This window comes from Cyprinodon variegatus, unplaced genomic scaffold (assembly GCF_000732505.1).
Source record: "Cyprinodon variegatus isolate N-32 unplaced genomic scaffold, C_variegatus-1.0 Scaffold98, whole genome shotgun sequence".
Lineage (NCBI taxonomy): Eukaryota > Metazoa > Chordata > Actinopteri > Cyprinodontiformes > Cyprinodontidae > Cyprinodon > Cyprinodon variegatus.
In genome coordinates, this window is record NW_015150551.1 from 250,046 (window position 1) to 275,176 (window position 25,131).

At 37.7% G+C, this 25,131-nt stretch overlaps 1 protein-coding gene across 1 annotated transcript in view; it reads right to left on the reverse strand.

The window, feature by feature from the left end:
* Positions 1-22,216, reverse strand: part of col8a2 (collagen, type VIII, alpha 2) — a 62,120-nt gene extending 39,904 nt beyond the window's left edge. Inside the window, exon 1 of the mRNA XM_015374181.1 lies at positions 21,501-22,216. The gene's annotated coding sequence lies outside the window, so the exon portion shown is untranslated. The remainder of the gene's footprint in view (positions 1-21,500) is intronic.
* Positions 22,217-25,131: the final 2,915 nt, after the last annotated feature.

Below are 25,131 nucleotides of genomic sequence, written 5' to 3' on the forward strand. Positions count from 1 at the left end.
ATATATATATATATATATATATATATATATATATAGTTGTTTAGTTACATTGTTTTAAAGAAATGTCACCTTTTTTAAAGGAAAGGACAAAATAAACACAGACAGTCAAAAAACTGTTCTTATCCAACATCTGCACTGGCCAACTCTGTCCTTGCACTTATTCAGCTCTGCTAATGTTGGCTCACGATTGTATTGTATGAAATACTTGTGTTTAGATGGTTTTTCACAGCTCCTCAGTTGAGAGCAGTGCAAACAGACATAATGCCAGAATAACAGTCAACGGAATGCATTGATGCATTTGTGGTTGTTGGCTTTGGATCGACATTTAAAGGTCACAAGACAGACGGATAAACTCCCCCTTCTTTTGTTGTTGCACGATGGTCTGGTCTGAAACATTTTTTGGGGAACTGGTTGTTAGGTTTTGATGGGCAGGGGAGGGGGGATAAAAGCAGTCTAAGAAAAGAGATTAAATATTATGTTGCCTAAAACAAATAAATATAATTTTAATTTACCATTAATTCAGATTGATTGGTCCAAAACAGAACAATTTTAGAGCTTTTGTTTTACTGCCCACTTTTTTGCCCTGAAATAGCCCCACTATCAAAAATATATCAAGCAGTGATTGAAAGATTCTTTATATACCCTTTTGGTCATACTAGTATTTATATTTTGTTGTTCTTAAGCCGGAAGCAAATATTTATTTACTTAATAAAGTGGAGTGTGGATGCGGTTCATTGCTACCAAGCCTCCTATACGTGTAAAACACAAAACATGGAAAGCATTTTCTTTCGGTGTAAAGGTCTAATATTGAAATGAAGCAGAATAATTAGCACATATACTTTAGAAATTTAAGATAATTAGAGATTTCTACACTGCCTCAAATTTCTTGAAAGGCTTCACATGTTTTACTCTCAGTACCTGCTTCACACAGGAACTTGTGCTGCAGCACATCCTTTTTTTCCAACTCCCTTTTATTATAACAACCAATGCACACAGTGGTTTACAGCTTCATAAAATATCATTGGAGTTGGTTTAAGATGTTTTTTTTTTTGTCTTGGCCTCACTTGGACAAGCCATTAGCTTAATCGTCTGGGAGAAAGTATTCTGTATTTACACTTCATGAATATGCCAGGAGAGGTGTTTACTGTATGTAGGATATTGACATAAATAGAAAAAAACAACCCAAAACAAAAGGACGTCACTTCATAAATCATGTAGCTTTCACAAAATTTGGTCCTGGAGGCCAAAGCTATTTGGGCCAAGACCAAAACTTTTTTCACGTTAGAGGACGCCAGTTAGAGGCTGATAATAATTTCCTCAGTAGGGTGAGGTAGGAGGCAGAACGCCATGACAGAACTTCCTAAATGAAACACCCACTGAAAAAAACAGTTTGAAGTCTTTTTGGTCAGACTAATTGTGTGATATAAAGTAGGAAAACATAAAATCAATATTTGGCAGTCAGGTTAAACCTTGGAAATATATTTGCTTTTTAACTCTTAGGCCATACATTTTCTGAAAGGAAATGGTTTACTTTTGTGTTCCTAGTGTCAAGATCTGCCCTAAAAGCTGACCTTGATTACTCACTTTATTCACCTGCCATTCCCACCCCGCTCTCTAAGTATCATTCATCTTATTCACCTGCTCCCTCTGCAATATATAAGGTCAACCCAGCTATAGGGGCCAGATCATTGTTTCATGTTAGTTATGTTTGTTTTATTAGTTTGGTTTATTCCATGGTACCTGTCTTCGTTCCCGGCGACCAGTGGGTTGAGAGGTTTTTAGTGTTTGTCTTGTCTTCTGATCGTGTCTTGGCCCTTCTCCATGGAGACCTCAGGGTTTTGGCTTGGAATGTGGAAAAGGTCAGTTTTAAGTCCCCTATGCTTTGCTCCTAGGTGGGGACCAGTTTAAAGTTTCTGCAATTAACTGTATCATGTCTTGTCTCTGTCCCTTAACCTCTGAGCCTGCCTGTCTGCATCTGTGTGTTTCTGTGTGAGCTCATTGCTCGATGCATGGAACTCTGAACCGGCCTTCACGCTCTGTGGATTCCTGGAACCCTGGATATGTCTGTTTCTGTGGGGATCAGAACCCCTGACAGGGCTGAGGAATCCTGGATTCCAGAACAGTTCCGGTCTGGTTTGTTTCCCTGACCTGGATCGGATTTCTGCCTGCTCACTGAGATTGCTGTAGGGCTCTGATCCATTGCTCGTTTGGCAGTCCATTGGCTGGATCCTGCCTTCCTCTGAGAGGATGGACTGAACTGTTAAACCAGGTAAGTGACTCACACTGATAATCATCTTCCTTCAGATGATTGTGGTCACTTACCCGTGTTTCTCCCACATCCAGAGTGCCAGTGATAGGTTATGTCCCGCCCCCCTGCAGCCGCTGCAATCCACAGATCCACAGGTCTGCACTGTAGTTTATGTCTGTTTTTGTCAATAAACGTTTGAACCTTCACACTGTCTGTCTCACCCTGAATACTGGGTCCATCTGTTCCGGTTTTATGACACCTAGATCAAGCTTCATAGAGGAAGATTCTCTTTTTTGGATGGGTTTCTGCCTTCTTCTTTTCAATGTCTTAAAAGATATGCAAACCAGTGTAAGACTTTAAAGGTAAATCAAACAACCTTCATATAATTGCTTGTACATTTGTGAGATTTAACTGAATATGCCGGGGATAAAAAAAAAAAAAAAGTATAATTGAATTGAAGTTGTTTAAAGATAGAAACAGTCACCAACGCTGTGACAGTTCAAAATTCAAAAGAACTAGCTCAAAGTTCAGTTCACACAGATGAATTGAACTGGCTCAACTTAATTGTTCCCTTTTCAAAAACTGAACTAAGTTCACAAACCTATAAGTCAACAAGTTCAATTGGTAAACTAAGCCACAATCCTACACAATAGAACAACATATTTTACCTTTTAAATGTGTGATCATAATATATAGAAAGAAATAGAAAATACTCAATGCTGTCAAGGTATACTGTATGTGAAGTGAAGCCTTTTGTTAGCCTAATTACACAGAACTTGAGAAACATACAGGTGCATTCAGGTTCTGCTGAAAAGATCTGTATCAAAAATTATTTCTTATGTTCCTCATTCAGTTGCAGATATTTCCCCAGATAGCTTGGATGCTTTAACTCGATGTATCACTTTAAATTTTACAGACTGGTTGCTACGTCCTGGTAGGCGTCTGAGTCTTCCTTAGTTAGTTCATAAAATTCTGCCAACCTCTCTGCAAAACTGTCATAGAAAAACTTCCAGTTTCTCCCAGAATGCTGGTCTGTCATGCTGTTTGCTGTAATAAGTGCCATAAAAACCTGACGTTTTCCATTGACAAGTTTTGTTATCAATTGAACAAAAACGGGAGCTGTGTGTGTCGCTTATCGAATCTGTCCCTGAAGCACGATGCGTACCATCAGCTCATTTGCGCATGCGCAACCAGATATACATCTGGGTTGCCCTCGATTTTATTTTGTAAAAATACCTAAATTATCTTTTTCCCTCACCAAAAATAGTAGGCGTACGAAAATATAATGTGTTAAAGGTTAATAATGTATTTCATAAAAAAATAAATGCCTTGTCTGTGCCCGATCTCTTTTTTGGTTTAAACTTAAATCAGTCTTTTTGAGTTTCATTTTTTTCCTTTCGCACTAACCTTGTGGTATATAGTGCGTAATCTAAAGAAAGAAAACAACTATAAAATGCAGATAAACATGGTTTGGTCATATTTTGCTGGACAACCCTGAGCATGTCTGATATGACGTCAGACAAGCAGTTTAATGGAGAAAATATAAAAAGTATCAAAATTGACTCAGAAAAGTCATATAACATTTTTAAAGATGTGTATTAGTACTCTCTAGTGAGTTAAGGATAGAAATAAGTTGTTTTAGTACCATAATTACATTGTCTATGGAAACCCGGCTGTATATATGGTTGGCATGCGCAACTGAGCTGATGGTATGGATCTAACTTCCGGTACGGATTGGGTAGTTACGGTGCTTATTGTTTTCAGAGTGAACGTCGCTCTCTTTTACACTCATTACTTCAAAACTGATCCGTTCAGTTCACCTTTCATTAAAAACACAAACGTATAAAAAAAGAAAAAACATATTCTGTGAATGCCATTCATGCACAACACTGGTGGCCAACTCCTCTGTGGAGTAAGAAAACGTAGCCACCAACATTAAGCTTAAAGATAAGATATTAACTGATAATTATACTAAACCTTTTTTTTAAATCCTCCCATATGCCTTTAATAAAACAGCTTACTCGCTGGTACTCACACATTTTCTTATCTATTAATTGCTTTCCCAGTATTTACTCACAATGAAATGCCGAAAAAAAAAAAAACAAAAAGTAAAAAAAAGCAGACTAAAAAACAAACACTGTCTGAAATAGTTTTCCTGCATTTTCTTATCCCTGTACCCATAACCTGTCCTTGCCATAACGTTGTCTTCTCCTTTCTCTCCTCAACAAGGTCTAATAACATCTGAGGTTTTTATAGGAATTCCTTCAAATGGCTATAGCAGTGTCGTTTAAGTGTCGGGTGCCATGTCTGCTCCGTTCTTTATGCTTGCATGTCTGTTTATGTGTAAGCAGGAGCTGATTCCAGCTCTCGTTTCCATCAGGGATGCCAAACCCCCCCAAACTCTCCACCAACCCACCAACCCAACCCTCCACCCCCACTCCTTGATGTTCACCACATCTCCCACAGTGGTTGCATTCAGTTTTGCTGGTGATTTTTAGCTATTTTTTTTCTTTCTCTCTCCCTTTCTCTGCTTATTTATCTACTCTGCAGGGAAAAACAAAACTGGCATCTCACACTCGTAAGGTAATGGTAACAATTTGCCTATTGTGCAAGAACAGATGTGTAAACAAATGTAGTCTAGACTGATAGCAGAGACGAAAACCTTACCATCTGGATTTCAAATGTAGTTTCCCAAAGGATCATAAGTTGAGCGAGTCTTTTAGCACTAATACACTTATCACAACAACCTAGACAGTTCAAATTTAAATATCTGCTGATGTCATCAGTTAACAAACAAACCAATCAATTACTTTCCCAGTCTGTTGTGCCTTTGTGTAACGGCAGAAATGCTTTATATTACTGGTTGGAGTCAACTCTTGCAGCAGAGAAAAATATGTACAAAAAGCAATTACAGACAAAATCCAGATCCCCTCTGTGGAGTAAGTGATGCACCATTAGAGAAAAGATGCAGGATGAAGTGCATCTGAGGTTTCAAATGGGGCAGGAGTTCAGCCTTTGCACTCTACCTTCTGGATTTATAGGTTTAAGTTTTTACTATACGAAATGGACTTGTTCTTCTTGCAGATGGTGGCATAAGAAAACTGCACTTCCAAAAGAAAAACGAAACAAGAAAAAAACTGAGCTATGAAGGACTATAAAAGTGAAATTAACTTTCCAAAAAGTTTTCAAATGTGCCAAACTGAACTAAAGAAACCTCCAAACAGAGACCTGGAGCATTCTCTTTGGTCTCACTGGCCTGAGATATATTTGAGCATTTGTATGACCTCGAGAGCAGAACAATAACTGTATTTTGAGCTGTGTAATAGGTAGAAGCAAAGACAAGTGGGAGGAGGGTCACATGGAGTAGATTAGCAGACTAATCGATGTAGACTAAGCCAAGTATATTCCCAAGTTTTGTTTTCCCATTGGTCTGGCATGCACCAGTGATCAAGACCGAAAGCTATAGCAAGAAAAGAAAAAACCTTGAACTAAGGTTCTGCTTAGTGTAGCTCTAGCCCTCTTATATTTTGCAGTAGCTCTTTAATAATTGGTGTAAATAGCAAATCTGTCCATTGTTTGAACTCGAATCCAATAACGGTAGAAAGTCTAAATAAGTGCTGAATTTTTTTATACTGCTAGTATGCAATAGCCTACAGAAAATCAAAACAACAAAATAACAAAAAAATGAATCATCTCTTCAGAGATCTAAGGAACATTGATTTATTCTGTTTTTTAGCTCAATGTATACTGAACGTATAACTGAATAATGCTGCATTATGATAAGCCTTTTAGGGATACTCAGAAGTGACTGGGACCCCGCTTGAGCCAGACACCAATGGCAACTCCAGATAAGGTGAAAAAAACAACCTTTTCAAGTAAGAGCATGCGCTATGAGAACGTGCAGAAGAGTGCTGCAGTTCTGTGTTTTGTCCACAGCGGGGAGTATCATTAGAAAACTCCATAATATTTCTTTAATGCAACATCTGTTTTGAATTGAAATGTATTAAAAAGTAAGTTGAACAATTTCTTATCCTTCAACGCTCGTTGAAGTCTGGATAAGTTGTTTTGTGATTGAGTGGTGAGGACCCCATCTTTCACGTATTTGCAATAGTGGGGAGTCATTGCCTAAATGCTGCAACAGTGACAGACATGGGAATATGATATATGAATGTCATCACCAGCTAACAGCTCAGGGTAAGGGCAATATATATGTTGTCAAACAGAAACAGCAGGTTTTGCTTCACTGTTTTTCCCAACTGGGGAAGGCAGGCTCTTGAGAGACAAAGCAAGACATGCATGATCAAGATAATTATGTGCAGGAACTAGATGGAAAGTGGAAAACTGAGAAACTGTTGTTTGAATCAGACATTTATATATAAACTCCTTCAAAAAAGCTCTTGACTATTGTTTCTTTTTTTTAAAGAGAGACAGAGACCATGCACTCCACCTAAAAATAGCAAAAGGATTTGGATTTAGTACCCTCTAAATACGAAAACCAGTGGATTAATGTACATTTCTTTACTTTGTTACACCAGACTTGTTCCAGCTGCTCCTTCTCTGCATCATTCTAAAAGAAATGCCATAAATGATTTACTTTCATACAAGTAATAAGCTCACACATCTATGCTTTTCCCAGTGTTTCTATTTTTTGACAAGTTTCTCCAGTTACAGAATCCTATTTTTAAGCGCTTTTTAAGTTCTAAGCTCTTTGTATTCAAATGCCAATGGTAAAAGTGATTTTGGGCATTTCGTATAAGATGTATTTTATCATATAATGAAAATATGAATTATTTGTAACACAAAAAGCATAGTCAACACATTTCTGACCACCCCAAACAAGCTTTGACTGTCTCCCCAACAAACTTGTGCATTATGTCCCCAAATTTTGTTACAGCAGCCTGTACAGATATAGTAAGTTGACTTGGTTTTCTTGTTTGAGAACCAGTTTGGTTGCCTGGCTACAACAGATATCTACAAAAAGCATTTGGATTGGTATTAAAGTACTGACTGGGTATCACATGGACATATGTATGTATCAATTTTTCAACCTTTTTTCCTCAGAATTTTCCAGATTCAACTTTCTAAGATTTTGTTCTACCAATATGACCTCCAAATGTAAATGTTAGCAGGTTAAGTCCTTCAGAAGTCACACACAGGTATCCAGAAGGTGTCTCCCCTCAGCTCCCTAATTGGAGAGTTTTGTTTAAAAGGATACTGGCCGAGAATGTCAGGGACATCTTGTGGCAAAATTCTATACTGCAACAGATATAATAGAGACTGCATGCCCCTACCTTTTCTAAACTAACTACTGTAATTGTAAAAAGTGCTTAGAATCCAACTGGAAGCAATTCAAGACTTTTCTTTTCAACCTTATATAAATTATAAAATAAAACTTGTCAGATTGAAAATGTTGACTCTTAGGTCATTCATTGTACCAGTTTATCCATTATATATATTCCCCAGCCTAACCTATATATGGCTAAAGTGTTTTGGTTTTCTCTGCTGTTTCTTTTCCAATAAAGCAGCAGCTGAATTTGACATTGATTAAAGGAGTGTGAGGGAACCTAAAACAGGCATAGGTAATAAAAAGACAGAAGACTTGAAAAACTAAATGCCTTCACAATGCCAAGTGAGTGTACATTTTAAAAATGGGCATTACTGAAAGAGTAAAGATTTCTTAGAGCTACCACAGCTAAGAATCTTTAAATCTCACTTTCTCTTCAACGTCACTGCTACAAACATGAGGTTTAAATCAGGAGGCTGTCATATGCAGGGACATAGTATGCAGAACACATCCTTTGAATCTAACAATCTGGCAGACATCAGTGCATCCTTCTATTGCATTCTCCAGTTCCATTTTTATCCATTCCTATTCCTTCCAGTTTGAGAAAATAAGAACTCTATACGTTAAAGAATACTTCTCAACCTTTGGGTTTCTTACAGACTGACAGTATAAAAGGTTTACCCTTGTGAAGAAGTATTATCAATTGTGCTTCTCAGTTTGAGCAGTATGCTGTCAAGATAAACAAATTCCAGAGTAAAATGTTAAACGGTAATTCACAGAGAAACTCAGTGTCTGGTAATAAAAACACATGGCCCCTGCTAGATTCCTGTTAGCCTACACCCTGGTCAGATTAGAGATGCTAATTGGTTGCAACCCAAGAAATCTTGAGAGTGAAAACGCATGTCTTTCCTGTACTTTCACCCCTCCTCTTCCGTGTTCTGCTATCACTTCAACACGTTCCAAATTCGATTCTCATCATCTCCTACTTTCAGTCAATCGACAGCCCTATTTTAAAGCCTCCTCGCTCATGTTTTCCATACCTCTATTACCCTTTCACCACATGTCAGGAAGACCAGGGTTTGTGTGGTTTCTGCCCAGCTTTTGGGAGTTGTCCAGCTAAAAATTTGCAAAGCTGGGGGCTAGTTTTCGGTTCATCTTGGTGAAATAGTCCAGCCCTATTGTTAGGAAACGACAATTTTTCTGGTTCAAATTAGCAATGAGGCAACAACGCAGTTGTTTTTTCTAGACATCTTGCAGAGCAAAGAGTAAGAAACGTGCAGTCTGAAAGAGAGAGTGTTGCCATCTGCAAGCCACATGAAAGTGAGTAGTAATTGATTCAAAGCCTTCAGTAATTTAGGATTATGTTGGTTGGCTGAAGAACATCCTGCAGAGGTGACTGTATTTCTGTAGCTTTCAGTATTCAAACATTCACAGACCTGAATGGTTATTATCAGCCGGAGGGGGTGTTTGGCTTCCATTCACATTTTGATGTCTACAATATGTCGTCTATTGCACATCGTACTTTTGGTTCAGATCATGTATATCATTTGCCTTTGTAATTAAGTTGTCTGTCTCTGTCTCATAGCTATGTTATTGCATCTTTAAACTAGAATTTATTCACTTAAATGTGCAGTGAACAAAAAGATTTAAGTTTAGATAAAAATAGCCAAAAAATGTTATTTGGAGGACTAAGGGTATCTTTTCTAATGGAACATGGAGTATCTTTTTGTGTTGTTCTCGGGTCTTGTGTTTACAAGCTAGGCTAGATACATGTGCACCCATGTGAGTAGCTGCCACACACACAGCTACCTGCCCAGAGAGAGCAGTGAAGCGTAGGAGCGAAATGGTGTTAAGTACCTGAAGTTTTCTGTCTGACACTATTTTGAAGTTATAAGTTACTTAAAAGACAATTTCCTCTGGAATAGTGGGGATAGACAGAGGTGTTGGTTGTCACACATCTTGTTTTGGTCTACAGGTAGTGCTCAACAGCCCATCTTTATCACTTTACTTATTGCTCCTTTAAAGTAATGCCATTTAAGTGTATGGAAAAGTATCTTCTTATTATTATTGTGTTTTTTATGGCGGTTGGCAAGCAACTTATTGATGTGCATTACCGCCATCTACTGGAATGGAGTGTGGATCGGGATGCTATATATAAATTCTTCCACACAAAGAAGAAAAAAAAATATTACCGGTATAATAATTAAGTTAATAAATCTTATATTCTTTCTATCCATTTCATTTTCTTAAAGTAATTTATTTAATAAAAAAATGGTAAGTTTGTCCAAACTATCTTGTATATTTAACCGCAATTTATTTTCTTGTAATCGAGAAACTAATTCCCTTCTCTCAACAGAATATAAGGTAACAATGTTATTCATCATTTCACTTAAAGCAGTTCAAAACAACTTTCAGTTTTGGTTCATTTTGGCTCTCCCCAGTGGACAAAAGCTGTATTGTTTTGCCTGAAAAAAGACATCATTCCAGTTTCAAGTGCTTGAGTGAAAGATGAAGATTGATGAGGTGATGAATCTAATTGTGGCGAAAAAATGTCATATGCCAATGTTCAAAATAAGAAACTTTTAAAGTTGGTTTTATACTGTTGGAGATCACATGTCAAGCGCCAAGCCCCCCTGCCGTCATGCCTCTTTAAAACGCAAACTTTTTCTGTCCTCTTTGCTCTGTGACCTCTGGTTCTGAAAGCGAGAAACAACAGTCTTCAGTTGAAGCAACTTAACGTGGCAACCCCCCCTTTGAAGAAGTCTGATTTTTGCCGCTGTAAGCAGGCGGCTTTCTCTCTACGAGTCAGAGAGAACTGTACATCAATAAAATCCCGTCTTCACTGACCCTTGTTTGCTTCCCACAGAACAGTTCTGGCCCAAATGTGTCACCAAGTTACCTCTGTGACGAAGCTGTAAGTTGCCTTTCTGAGAAGATTTCCTCTCAAACCTACTGTATGTGGTCAAATCAATGGCTGCATATCTTCTTATGTTTTTTGCTTTGGACTAATTCAAGTCCCTCCGAGAGTTGTCTGTTTATGAACAGACACGGATGCTGAACCGAACCGGACATTGTTCTTTTCTTTCTTCTAAAACGTTACGCAGTAATCCTCCTTTTCCTCTCTTATCTGATGCTTACTGAGAAACTCTAGCTTGGGTGAGGTATAGAATAGATCATTGCATGTGTTTTACCTGAAAGAAACTTTTTAATTACAACTGTTGATGGTTTTTAAGTAAAAGAGTTCAGAACTGAATGTTAATGCTCAGTGAGCCTCACTATGAACGATCGGCGCTGTGTAGTTTTGTCTCTGTTTATTTTCCCTTTGTCTGAAGGGTCAGGGTGCTAAGGTTGGATCGGCTACTGCCAACCTCCTCAAGGTTGCTTAGTGGACCACCTCGGACCATGACAGAGGTGTCATTCAACTAGTTGGAATTAGAATATAATCAAAAAATTTTAAGAAGGTTGATAAGTTACTTGGTTGGTTCAATCATAAAGAAACTTTGTATTACCAAGGCCGTATATAATTTACAGTGCTGTAAAAACTTGCTTTTGTCTTGTCGTTAATTGTTTGGGGGCATTAAACTATATCCAAACAAATCTGTCCTTATGTGAAAAAGTAATTACATCTGAACTTATAACTTTTTTTCAGTTCTTATTTCTGTGAAACTATTTCAGTCCAGTCTAGATTTGAACTTGGAGTACTTGCTTTCTTTTTTTTCTTATCCATTCAGAGAGGTAATATGGCTCTGCTGCAAAACCCAAGTATGCTTAAGCAACTAGTGATGTTAATGGGTGGTTCTATTATTTACAGCATGTCACCCATTTCCTGAAGCAACTACTACAACTTCTGTAGGCCGTATAATGAGCAGGGCGAGGTCGTTTTTCTGAATTGCTTTCTGTAATGGAATAAATGCTTTTCAGGAAATTGCACTTTTCACAAATCAGCATACCACCAAAAATTTAGACTAAAAGTCTTGGGGATCATAAATCTGCTTTTTGCATGTGTGAGGCGAGCCTTTTACGTCCCTCATACACTGTTGTCTTTTTTTCACTGTAGCTTTATTCTGAATCCCAACTGAGGAAACTGAAGTCTGCAGTGTTGGTAAAGCTTCACTGTGTTATTTGGTGACTTTCTGGATAAAATGGTTATGCTCTCCAGTAATTTTGGTATATTGATCATTTCTTGAGAGGTTTGTCGCTGTTATATGTTTTTCATTTTCTAAGTAATTGCTCTCAATGTGGATTATTGAAATAATATTAATTAAAAAACATTAAAAAGGTCTGTGTACCCCTTTAAATGTTAGTATAATGTATATGTACTGTGTAAATCTGACAACCTGGGGGACCTGGATAACAGCTATATCAGATCTAATGCAGCAGAAATTGTTTTGAAGAAAACGCTGTCTAGATGTTTCATTCTGCCATTTTATTTCATTTTTGTTGAAAGCATATTTGGAACAAAGATTGTGGGGTTGGAAGTGGTAAAGTAACTTACAGAGGAGAGACAGGAGAGTCCAAATTACTGAATATTACCCCGTCCTGCCGAATTGTCTTATTTCTGTGAGAAGAAGAGGAGATTCTGAAGCCAGCCTGGATGGAGAAGACAGCTTCCCAGGAGATGCATGTGCCAGCCTTCAATACAACCATTCTTCCAATCAAACAATGCAGATGAAACAGTTAGGAGAGCCTCAAAGACTATCTAGCCATAAATGTCCTGCTTTGCTAGCAAAGGACTGTAGTAACTAAAACCAATCCCCATTAGCCCCTCTTTCTCCACTCTGGATGTTCTTTGGACATGAAATAGAAGTACATCACAATTCTTTTTGCAAAGTGGATAATAGATGGAACAGATATTATCTGTACTTTAATTTAATAAAATTAGCCCAAGGTGTTACTATATCCATTTTTTTTTAAGCAATATTCTTTTTCTAGCCTGAGGGTGTTTTTTAAAATGATTTTCAAACAACTCTATCTACTTGACTTGGAATCTGTCTTTAGTATTCAGTGAACTTTCTTTGTAATGTACCTTTAGCCTTAATGTATTGTGAATGGGTGCTATATAAATAAAGTCAATTGAACTGAACTCACCCCCTTTAACCTATTCGGCACTTCACTATTATATGAACAACAAGGAAAAGGCCAAAAATGAGGCAGAGAGCGGTGATATCATACAAATGTTTTTCATCATTCTCACAACTGAATTTTATTGAAAACCTTCTGCTGAAACTCTGCTCTGCACATTGTTTTCTGCAAGCAGATCATTAACCTCTCATGTGACTTTTTTATTCTTTTTTTTTTTTGGGATGTTTCTCCAAGCAGCCAAACTACTGGGCTCTGTGTTACCCTGCCATATATGTAACATAGGGATAAAGTCAGACATAAGGGCCTAATTTCTAATGACAGTATGCACGCACACACAGAGGCAGACTTACAGAGAGGTTTAGTCAAATGCATAGTCCCCATAACAACATTTAAAAATGAAAAACCACAAATCAGTTTTAAAAAAGTAGCCTTTCCTGTTTTATCGTCTCACTACTTTTGCTTCTGATTACAGGAAATGATGAAAGCAAAATATTCATTGGAATGGCTGTGTTGCACTTCATTAATGCGTTTGAGCACTTCAGTGAGAAATACAGATTTTAAACATGAAGTTTGGGAGGAAAACATCCTACATTTAGCTTTTTTTGGATACAAAGCAACAGAAAACTTGAAAAAGGTCTTCTCCTGTCCATCTATTTTCTTCTGCTTTTTAATTTTATTCTACCCATTAGAGATAGGGTAGGGCGGATATTGCAGATACTCCTGATTTTCTCTGTTCCAAAGAACATTCTTTAGCTCCACCTCTTTAGCTCCACCTGTGCAATCCTATGGCCTTCTCTTGGACAGAACATAACTCAAAGGTATCCAGAGAACGCTTCCTTAAATGATGACTGAAAAGGAATGACCTTGGTGGAGTCTAACTAGTACCTGGAACAAATTCAGCTTTCTTATTTGAAAATGCTATCACAGCTTAGCACAACAAGCTTCAGATAGTGTGTAACAGGGACCACTATGCTCTATGGTCCTGCAGCACCACAATGCCTCTTCTTTGACTTGATGTTTTCCATTGTCTTTAGTTTTCAGCAAACCATCTTACAGTTGTTATCACCTCAGGTTCCAACAACTTTTAGGTCCTGGAAGCTGCATCCTAAAAGGATGTCACAAACATTGGATGTTTGGAGTCACTTTCCTCAAATCCACTCATGACAAAAAATGCTCCCGTTAATGGTGTATTCCAAAATAAGAGCAGGGGTTTGAGGCTACCAGATGAAAGGTCTGGAAAAGGATAATCTGGGGTTAGTTTGTCTTAGGTATTTTTAAGTCTCTATTGTGTGTGTCTGCGAGAACGTGCTTTGATAACAACAATATGTGAATTTATTTAAAAGTTAAAAATAAATTAAAATATGCCTACTTTAGGCCTACTGTTCAATGTTCTTATGGCCCCCATTAGGTGGATATTAATACACGTCTTCTATAAAATGTTATTGTCAGATACCCCATTATTTCAACTTAACTGTATTTATAATATAAATAATGTAAATATATAGTTAAAAAGCAAATTTATACAAAGAAAATGCTTAACACTAATAAGTATCAGACCCCAAATCTACATAATAATTAGGGGGAATCAATGAATGGATGCAAATTGGCTGAAAATTACTCTTTTTTACTCAAAACTTTTTTTCAACATATGACATGTCCTTAAACTGTGAAAATAACGAACAAATAAACAAAAATTCCACCTGATAGATTAGAAACGGGTTGTGATCACAGTTTGTGGACATGTAACAGTAGACTGATATTTTAGCAATAAAGGCTCACTTTACTTGTCTGTGTGAAAAAGTTGTCTCGATTCACTGATTTTGTTTAGCTTTGTTTCATTTCAATAATTCAGCCATTTGTAAAGTTACTGTTACATTAATGCATTTATGAAGAACTTTCAGTTTTGATTGAATTTGGCTCCACCCAGTGGACAAACACTGTATTGTTTTGCCTGGAGGAAGACAGCATTTCCCATGCGGACCAGCTCATAGTGTGATAAAAGCCTGATCTCCCAATTGCCTACAATTGGATTAAACTAAATTTCTGTTTCCACTGGCTCTATGAAAGATGAATAGCAATGAGGTAATGAACCTAATTATGGTGAAACAATGTCATATGACAATGTTGAAAAGCAAGAAACTTTTAATTAAGTTTTGTACTGTATTCCTGCACTACCGCCACAACCAGCCACTTAGTGCTGGTAAAAGTAATAGAGACCCCATTGGGCAATGAAAGAGGGGTCTATCAACTAGGTATAAGTTGACATACAATCATAAAAGTTATGAAAATATTTGATGAAGGTTGAAAAGTTACTTAGTGTTGGTTTAACCCTGTGCCTTTTCTTCCTTTCTAGTTAAAGTATTATTGAATCTTAGACCTATGGTATTGCTTTTATCAGCTGTCATTTAATTAATTTAATTCTGAAGGAGGTTTATTCCTGTTATGTTTAGGATTACTCTCAACTACTATTACTCTCAAAAATCTTCAAGGGGACATTTCTTTTTACCATTTGGCATTATGCATTTGATTGCTTTGTAATTTGGATTAATCTGGATCTAATGCGATCTAATGTGATTCAAGCTGTATGATAGGATTGTATTGGAATGACCAAGAGTGACCTAAATTAGAATAGAATAGAATTCAACTTTTGTATGACATTGTCACAAGTGGAAAGCAAGGAAATTCCATCTCCGCATTTAATCCATCCCCTTGGGGAGCAGTGGGCTGCCATTGTGCGGCGCCCGGGGAGCAGTGTGGGGTTAAGGGTCTTGCTAAAGGACCCAGAGTGGCAGTCTGTGGGACTGGGGCTTGAACTCAGAACTTCTGGGATCCAAGCACACTGCCTTGAATAAACTTGTAATGCCCGAAGACTGGCATTACTCCTGTTAATCATCCAGCCTGGCAGTAAAACCCATCAGGAGATCATTCAAGATATGTTTCATTATCTGTGTTGGTCTTTGAGAGGTTAAACTATTTCCCTTTTCAGCCCATTTTTAGGTTTACAGCAATCTTATTAGGTTAACCTCTAACTGCAGTTTTACTTTTACAATTTCTCTATAGTAATTAAATCAACTCTTCCTTCTTCTTTAGGTTGCTACAAGAAATCCGTTTTTGTGTATGATGAAACAAAACCAGTCCTTTCCTTAGAAAATTTAGAGGTGTTTCTGCTCTGAAGTGAAACTTTATTTACTATCTTGAGGTTTTACAAGAGGATTCCCTTATGGTGGGAATCAAATCCTTTTTAAAAATTAAAAGTCGAACGCACAATATAGACATACGTTGTGGAACAAACCTTGTTGATTGATCACATATTTTTCGGAAACTGTTTCCTTCTACAGGAGAGTGGGAAAATTTCATCTGTGTGTGATCATATGATGCATGTGTCACTTGCAAAGCATCCATTTCCTTCTCCAGAGAGTCTGTCTCCGTGAAATAAAATGCATTTTATTACCACACTCCAGGGGGATCATAACACCGCAATAACCCCAGTCGCTTTTCTCTTTTTTTTTTTTACAAACACCTACGCACATGTCTAAATCAAGTTCAGACTGAACAATAACAAAGTCTTGAGCTTTTCTAACAGTCTCAAAGGAGTTGTTCCCAATTTCTTATTCACTGTTGGCCCACCAGGGAAAAAACTATATGGATGATGGATCAGAAGCGAGAGGATAAAAATAAACACTTGACTGGAAATGTGTCTGTAACATGATGAAAGCAGGGATAATGGGAGTTTTATACTAAGTAGTTGACCCCATAAAGAGTTTGCCCCTGTCCTCCCTTTGAAAGCCCAAAACATAACCCTTTCCAGACAGTGAACTGAGGTGCAATGAGGTAGCACAGCCAAAAACAGAAGAAAAATCCTTCAAAAAAGGCACCCGACTTAAAGAGGCTACCCATGCTTACACTGGCTATTACAGGTCAGCTAAACACATTTCCATTGTGCTCTAGAAGTAGTGATAACAAGAACTATATATAAATATATACGTCCCATGTGGAACTGTGAAAGGATACCACCTGTGCAAAAAATCCAGTCTGGAATACAATTGCTCCTAAATGTCTTTTACAGTAAACTATCAGAATATCATAGAAAATTTTAAGTGTTTTGGAATAACAGCAACTCAGCCATGAAGTGGTTCCCAAAGTAAACCACCGGAGCGGATTCATGGAATGGGTTTGTCCAAGCCATACATCACCAATTGCCATGCTAAACATTGGATGCAGTTGTAAGTGGGAACGGTTTTGGAGCTGGTCCCTTCCTTTTACATGAGTGAGCACCAGCGCACAAAGAAAGGTCAGTAATACATGGATGCCAGAGTCCTGACCTCAACATGATAGAACATCTAGGATATTAAATAGAGTGGGGATTGAGAGTCTGGCCTTCTTATCCGGCATCAGTGTGTGACCTCACAAATGCATTTCTGGAAGAATGTTCAAAAATTCCCATAATCAAGAAATTAGAAGGTAAGATGTGGACCACAGTAAGGTGTCCTCTTCCTGCTAATAGTTCTAAAGTGGGAACCTATGTCTCCTGGTGCCTTAAATGTTGGTTCCTTCATATTTTTCAGTCACCTTCTGCCCTTTTGCCAAACTTTTGATATATTACCAAAACACAGTCTGTAATCTTTTCCTTTAAACTCTAGAAAGAGTTGAATTAAAAGTTTGATAATGGCTAAACAATTAAGCATCTTAGAAATAATATGTTTTTAGGATCCACCTTGCGAACACTTTGATTATTTCCAATACTGATAAATATTCAGGATGTATTTACACCTTACACTTTTTGTCTTCTTTAAATGAACCATAGTTTATTCCTCCTCTTTGTCAGGATCTTTTAAATAGATGCAAGAGAACCCCGGTCTGGTCAAAACAATTGGACCGAGAGCCACTTCTGGAGATGGTCTTGGTCTGTTTCCAAACAGACCAACATAGCAAAGCAGGTAGTTCTGAAATCATAAGTGATCTACTATCTGTTGCTTATCAATGCTGTGGGGTTGCAGAATATACCCTCCAACACATTCCAAAATTCAAAATAAAAAGTGATTTAACAAGAGTTGGATGAGGTGTTCTTGACGTGCAATTGATGATTTAGTAGCTATAGTGAAAACACAAGTTTGCAGAATTGCAGTGCACACAGGACCACCATAGTAGCTTTCTGCCGTTTATTGTTCTCTACTCAGCCTTGCCCTAGTCTTTTCTTTACCGACAGAGGAATTATTGGACACATGGAAGGTGTACTTCACTCGCAAAATAGAAAATATAAGAGCAAATCTCACTGGATGAAAAATGAAAAACAAAGAATCTGCTTTTGGTCTGGACAAAAGGATGTTCCTGGTATGAATACACCCAAAGATCTTTCCCACTTTCTTAAATGTGGAGCTATTCCACACAAGTGGACATGAAATCATTAATTTCTACCCTAGCAATAGGAATCCAGTCTTAGGTTTGAAACATAAATGCAGCAATTAGTATTTTCAATTGATTTATTGACCAAAAACATATCAGAGACATCAATGGAAAACAGCAGCCCAGTAGAGTCAGAATAAAGCTGGGTTGAAGTTGATAAAATGAAGATGTCACACTGCATTAGGTCAGAACAGCAGTGTCTTACCAACAGAGAAGTCATCAACACTTGTACTATAGGCTGCCTTTGGAAACATGAGATGCTGTTGTGGAAAAAAAGAACACTGGAGATCTTTACATTTGGCTACAAACAAAACTGCTTAAATGTATTCTACACCATGCTTTTCTCTCAGTGTGAAGATCAACAGCTGTCCTTAGAGAACAAAGTTGCTTTGACAAGTGTAAAAAGGTCAGAAAGATTAGGGGAGATGTTTAGAGGAGTCGTGGCAATATCGTGTTGACAACCTCTACCTTCACCATAATTTTCTTTCTACCAGAGTTCCTGTGATAAGTCCCGACTGATAGATGCTGTTCTCAACCCATTCTGCTCTATGAGCCCTTTCTAAGAGCAAACCAAGCGCTGACAGAGTCAATGGGAGGTGGAGGAAAAATAACAAGGGGTGTCTGCCAAGCCTCCCTACTGTTTGCTCTCCCTCTCTTTCTCTCCCTTTCTTCATCCTCCTGTTGCTGCCAACCCAGTGGAAAAACTTCCTCTGCTCCAGACAGTTATGAGAGACTTAAACCACGAGTGGGATATTGATAAACGAAGATATGGAATAGAAGGCAAATAAATCATGGAACAATAAGGAAAACCTCTGCATGAGAGATAATTAGACTCTACTTTTCAATTTCCCTTTCTTCTTATGCTTGTCCTTTGGCTCATACAGAGCCAGAACTGTCTCTCTAGTAATAAGCTGCCCGATCCATTTTGAAGGGACAGGCATTTGTGTCGATTCACTATCTTGGCTCATTGCAGAGCGATTTCCACATATTTTACTTAACTGTCCAGGCCAAAATGGCTACTGGTGGAGTGAATACAAGCTCAAAGAGCATAAACAGAAGGAAGATGGAGAAAAACTGCAAACTTTTAAGCTTCTGCAGACAAAAATTTTTTTTAGGGTTTTAGCAGATATGTCTTTTTCTCCGCTTCCCTTTCAAGCCGAAAAACAAATCCAGCCTATTAGTCTTGAACGATTCAGTCCAAGCTTTGATTAAGACCAGAACCTGTATTTAGTTCCCACCACTCTTTATGCAATGCAGTATTTTACCAGAACCAGTTAGCATTCCTTCTAATGTGCACTCAAGACTGTTCACGCATCTAGGGCTAAAATTACAGATATCAAGGAAGGAGGAAAAAAAACAAAACAATATGGCTGATAAAAAACACCATCAGAGCCTGATTTTAAATTATATCACCTCCCCATTTTCAGTTTGTCTGCTCTGAAAGATAATGAAACAAAGGGCTTTGATAAAACAAGTGTGTCGGTACTTCATTGTGTGTATGTGTTTTTTGTGTTCCAGCACCGTAGAGAACTAAGAGGGCGTTTACCTCTGGGAGTGAATGACTGGCATTCTTCTTCATTTCCTGTTAGCACTGGAAGTAGTAGAGGCACATGTGCTGGCAAACTCTTGAACACAAGAGCATATGCAAAAGCATAAAGTTGCTCAGCGCAGCACAAAAGAACGTGGGGAGAACATGAGGGAGCCAAACACTGAAGAGAAAAAAACATCCTTTGAACAGACCCAGGACAGTAGGACGGTTGCTAAGGATGGTAATGGATGTGAGGGCAGAAGGACAAAACCTTAAATATGATTACCAGTACGACATTAATCTACTGTGTACTTAATGCATGTTAGCTTGGAATTTGGCAGAAAATTGCAGTGCCCCCTTGTGGATATAAAATATAACATGTTTCCCAGGCCTGAGAAGATTACCTTGGAAGGTTATCGATGACAAGACAGACAGAAAGACAGCCAGACAGACAGACAGACAGACAGATAGATTTATAGGTTTTACTATGTTTGAAATCTTTGTTTATAGGGAGTGCTTCACCCATGTAGTTGTTTGCACTACACGATAGTTAAAGTACACCACGTGTGCCCTCGGGAATATCCAGCATGACCGTTGTTTGTGTATACTTGGACGCGCTTTGGCACTTTACACAAGAGGTCCTGATCAGGCCTGGCATGTGCGGTTTTAGAAAGGAACCACTCGCACCAGTCACACTTGAGCTGCCTGCAACCTCAAGTCAGCCCATGGCTGGCAAACTTCCAGCCCATGTAGACTGAAAATCACTTGAAACCAGAGGAATAGGCTGTCATATCCACAGCAAAGAAGACTGGCATCACCCTTGTTCTTGCCTTCGTGAAGACAAAAAACAGGCAGACCAGTTTTTTATCAACCTAACAGTAGTTAGCCTCAGGCAAATAGAGCTTTGGACATCAGCTTGACTCAAGTCCTGTTTAGTGGTCCAAAAGATGGCATAGTATATATAAATACTTATGTAAACTCTTGCACTCGTTTGACACAACCTATACACCTGTTCTCAATTGCCCTCAATATATAAAGGGATGCTGCCAAATGTTTTGAATTGTAAAAGTTAGGATCAACATTATTTTCATTGGAATACTTACTGAGACAGTCAACCAAAAACCGATGCACTTATGGTAACAGGAGTTCTTAGTTTTTCATCTTTGTTTTCTTTTTTTCTCCTTCTCTCTCAGAGTCTCTTTGTTACCCATATGGGACAACCAAAAACTTGGAGTCACAACTATTTGTCCTTTCTAAGTTTTTGGTGAAGGGATGTTGTTACTAAAGGAATGCAGCATTGCCTGCCAGAGGCGTCACAATGGATGGAATTAAGCAACAGTGGAGGAGAAAAGAGAAGAGAAGAGAGAAAAGAGAAAAAGAAACTAGTTTCTAACTTTTGGCAAAAAATTTGAAAATATCTTTGACCTTAAGTTACACCTTTGCTTTGAGATTCATCCAGATAAAGCATTTTCCTTTGAGACCATACCAGAACATAACCTGCTGCCTCACTGTTATGAGATATGCCACGCCTGTTTAACATCATCAGCTACCCCAAAAATGTGTGGGATGAAGTCCGTCTAAGTAAAGACTGGAATTCCTAGTCACAAAAGAGAATTTAGAATGCAAGTATACTTTCTAGAGGAGTGAGCTTTTTATACCATAAGGGCATTCAAAAAAAAGGGGTGAAGTAGAAATTTGTGAACAGACTGAAGCCACGTTCTTTTTAATCTTTAAGTCTGGTATTTAGTGAACTAGCTTAGGGGTGAGGAGATTTACTCGAGTCTTATGACTGAGATGCTGAATCTGTTTTTTATACATTTTTTCCCTCTTTCCTTCTCTCTCCTTCTGTTTCTCTTGGCCCGGTTCATCTCAGCCACATGTGATAAAATGAATTGATGACAGGACGTGGGGATGCAAGTAGAGCCAGAGAAAATGTGAGGACAGGTAGCGCTTACCTCTCCCTCTGTTGCGGTGTTGTAGGGCAGGCAGGCTAGGGGAGTTGCAGGTGTGCTCTTCAGGTCGGTCTCTCTCTTCTGCCACCCACCTTGCTTCAGCCACGCGAGTCTCCCATGAGATGTGGCAGTATCAGATGTTCAGTGAACATGCAGTCAAAAATACGGAGAGGGGTCCTCCAGGACAAACGGCTGTATTCTAAACTGGTCTGATGCTCTTGCAAGTGCAGAAAGTTAACTCAAAAAAAGTAGAAGAAAACAACCAAAAATAAAACTCAAAACTTAGACTTTGCTGCAGATGAAATAATTCTGTTCTTAAAGTTTTTTTCTGTGTCTGGCAAGTCAAATCCAAGACAAAGTCCAACCAGAGATGGTGAAATCTAAAGAGAGGATGAAAGTAAAGGAAGGGGGAGAAATCCTCTCTTTGCTGTCTTCAAGCGGTCCAGGCGCAGGTCTGAGGGGCACCTTCCCAATGTGTGCACTCTCACTCTCCAGGGTGGAAAGTAGGAGGGAAGGAGCAGGACATAGAGGGAGAGGGAGTGGAGGGAAACTCAGTGTGTCAGTCAGTCAGGTCAGGCAGGGGAGCAGCAAGGCAGTGTATTTGGAGCTGAAGGCTGTGGGTCCCACTTCAGAGACTTATAACTGCGGGCTGTGCACCTCTCTGCTCCAATTTCTCTGGCTTACACTCCGCCGGTCCCTCTCCCACTGGCTTATTTTGGGAAAAGACAGCCTGGATTGTTCATTGAGTTAACCCCTTTTGAACAAAAAGCAAGTGTATGTAGCAGAAAACAGAGAAGGAGGGGAGTGAGTAGGATCGGGTGGGTTACTAGCCGCAAAAAGAGGGGTGGGGTAGGATGATGTGAAGGGGGAAAAAAAACAAACATGAAAAATGGAAATATGGGAGAGCCTTTTGGCCATATACTGTATTTCCATCTCATTTCTATGTAATCAGCCCATTCCGCATGTAATGACTTTTCATATCAGATCAAACAAACTCTTTGGAGTAACATTTGAGCTTGTTAGGTATAGAAAACATGTTACAGTTTGTGAGTTCAACAAGGATTATATGACCCCAGTACTAATTCAAATTATGTTAGATAAGGTTTTTCCATCTACAAGTCTTGGTCTGATGGTACATTAAAACTAATGTAACCAAAGCAATATACTATGCTTATATTTTGTTAGGGGTAGTCTTATTTGTAACCATTAAATTGTTAAATGGTTAATTGTAACCATTAAATTATACCTGGTTTACTACTAACTAAAGGTGGATCGAGTACCAAAAAAAGCAAAACAAAATAAAAGTAGCACTACTTTAACATCTTTTCACTCTAATAAAAGTAAAGAGAATCCATGCAAGAAATCCATCCACTAATAGTAAAAAAGTTCTTGATAAAATGGCTACTTTTTGGCTTGTAATATATGATTTAATGCTTAAAGTTTTGTAATCAGACAGAAAGGTATAAAAAAAATACAATGATATAACCTGAGTACAAAATAACGAATTGCAACAAAAGAAAAAAAAATCAACAGAACCTTCTAAAACCAATACTTACCAATACTTTATATTAGCAATGAATAAAGAACTTTTATTGAAAATATCTACAGTTTACTATATTTTCATCTAATATTGAAGAGCTCAAGTGTTTTGTTGTGGGTAGAGTAACCAGATATTTTACTAAAATTAAGAAAGCGATGATCTCACAACAGTATTAATTGACTGATAGTGTCCTGTAAGGAAAAGTGCAACTACTTTTAAAGTATTTTTCACGAAATTAGTCAAGTAAATGTAACTGAAACGAAACCAGTTACTATCTGCTTGTGGTAAAAAAAAAAAAAAAAAAAAAAAGAAAAGTGTTTTTTAGCCAGGCCTACTTTGAAAAAGAGATGTTAAATTAATGGGACTCTTTAGGTAAATAAATAAAGCAAACAAGCAAATGATGTAGATGCTGCCCTAACACAGGGTTAACTTGGTGAGGAAATAAATTATAATTCTGTGTATTATATCATTTAGCTATATTAATTGTTTTCCATTGCAAAAAGCTATGTCTTCATTAAACTCACATCATGCTTCTATTTCCTTAATTTTTTCATATATATGTCCTGTTATGACTCCATAGTAACATGTTTTGATTTAGTTCCAGTTGATTAGATGCAAGAGAAAAAAAAAACTACAGAATGAGAGGTTTTCCTGCCTGATAAACTTAAAACTTTACCTTTAAGGTCTCGTTGTAAAGTAACCAGTAGCAGCTGGGTAAATGCGGAATTAATGAAATGTTATTCTCCTTAATAAGGAAAGTTTTAACCATCACTTCAATGTCTTCATAATAAAAGCAAATAGGTAAGGATGAAGTTCAGGTATAATAATAGTAGTGCAGCAGAAAATTTGGCCTATTTCATTTTTTGGACACACTAGTTATAGTATCCTGAAAGAGTGTTCACAGACCTTGAACTTTTTTATGTTTTATAATATTGCAACCACAAACTTCATAGTATTTTATTAAAATGAAATTTGATAGACCAAACTAAGCCGAGTATAATCGGAAGGAGAGAGAAAATAATACATGGCCTTCATTTTTAAGATAAAAATCTAAATACTGAGACATGAAATTATAGAACAGTCTTTGTTGCAATTACAGCTGCAAGTCATTTGATGCATGTCTCTATCTGCTTTACATGTCAGTAGATTGACATCTTTAAACATTCAAATTTAGAAAACCTCAGCCAGATTGGAGACTGGAAAATATCTGACAAGCTGGATTTATGCCTGGAGGTCTTATCCTTCTAGAAGTTTAACTCCTATCCTGGCCTCAGGATCTTTGAGCATTGACATTACCTCTCACCAGCTTCCTCATGCCCATGGACAAAAAAAAAAGAAAAAAGAAAAAGAAAAAAACCCTCAGCATAGTACTGCCAATACTGTGTTTTACTGAAGGGGATGTGTTCAGGGTTAGGATGTATTTTATGTTTTTTTTTGTTTTTTTGTTTTTTTTCCAACAACAGAATAACTAAAGAAAAAAAAAAAGCTGAGAAAAAATATATAAATGATGAATTCTATTTACATTAGGGGACTTTTAAAGGACACTTAGTTGCTTTGGATTATATTTAGGAATATTAAACCAAAGGTGCATGAACACAAATGCATGTGCTGGTCTATCAAATAAATTCTCTTTTGGAAATTATAAAAAAGCTGAACTGATTTTCATATTTGAATATTTTTCATAATAGTGATTTATTAAAGACTAACAGGGTTATAAGGTTGGGTAGAGTCAGAGTCTGAAAGGGAGAATGCCCATCTAGCTAAGACCTACACAATTGTAGCTTGAAAAGTATATTGCTCTTTTTTTCTGATTGGGCAAGATGGTATAGGTACTAATATATAGATTTAATTATAGATACAGTCATAAGAACACAGTTTTTAAAGGTTTAAAGAGTTCTCCAGATGTTCCAGTTGGTATTGATTTAAAGACGGCTCTGTCATTTGAGCAACACCCACTGATTCATTCCTTCAATCCACACACGTTTCATGCAGTTATCAAAAGCTGGCAGTCTTGCTACAATCCTCTCACTCGTGTTTTGCTCAGGAAGAGTAATAAACGTCCCCAGACTGTATAATCTACTGATCATTAGAGCT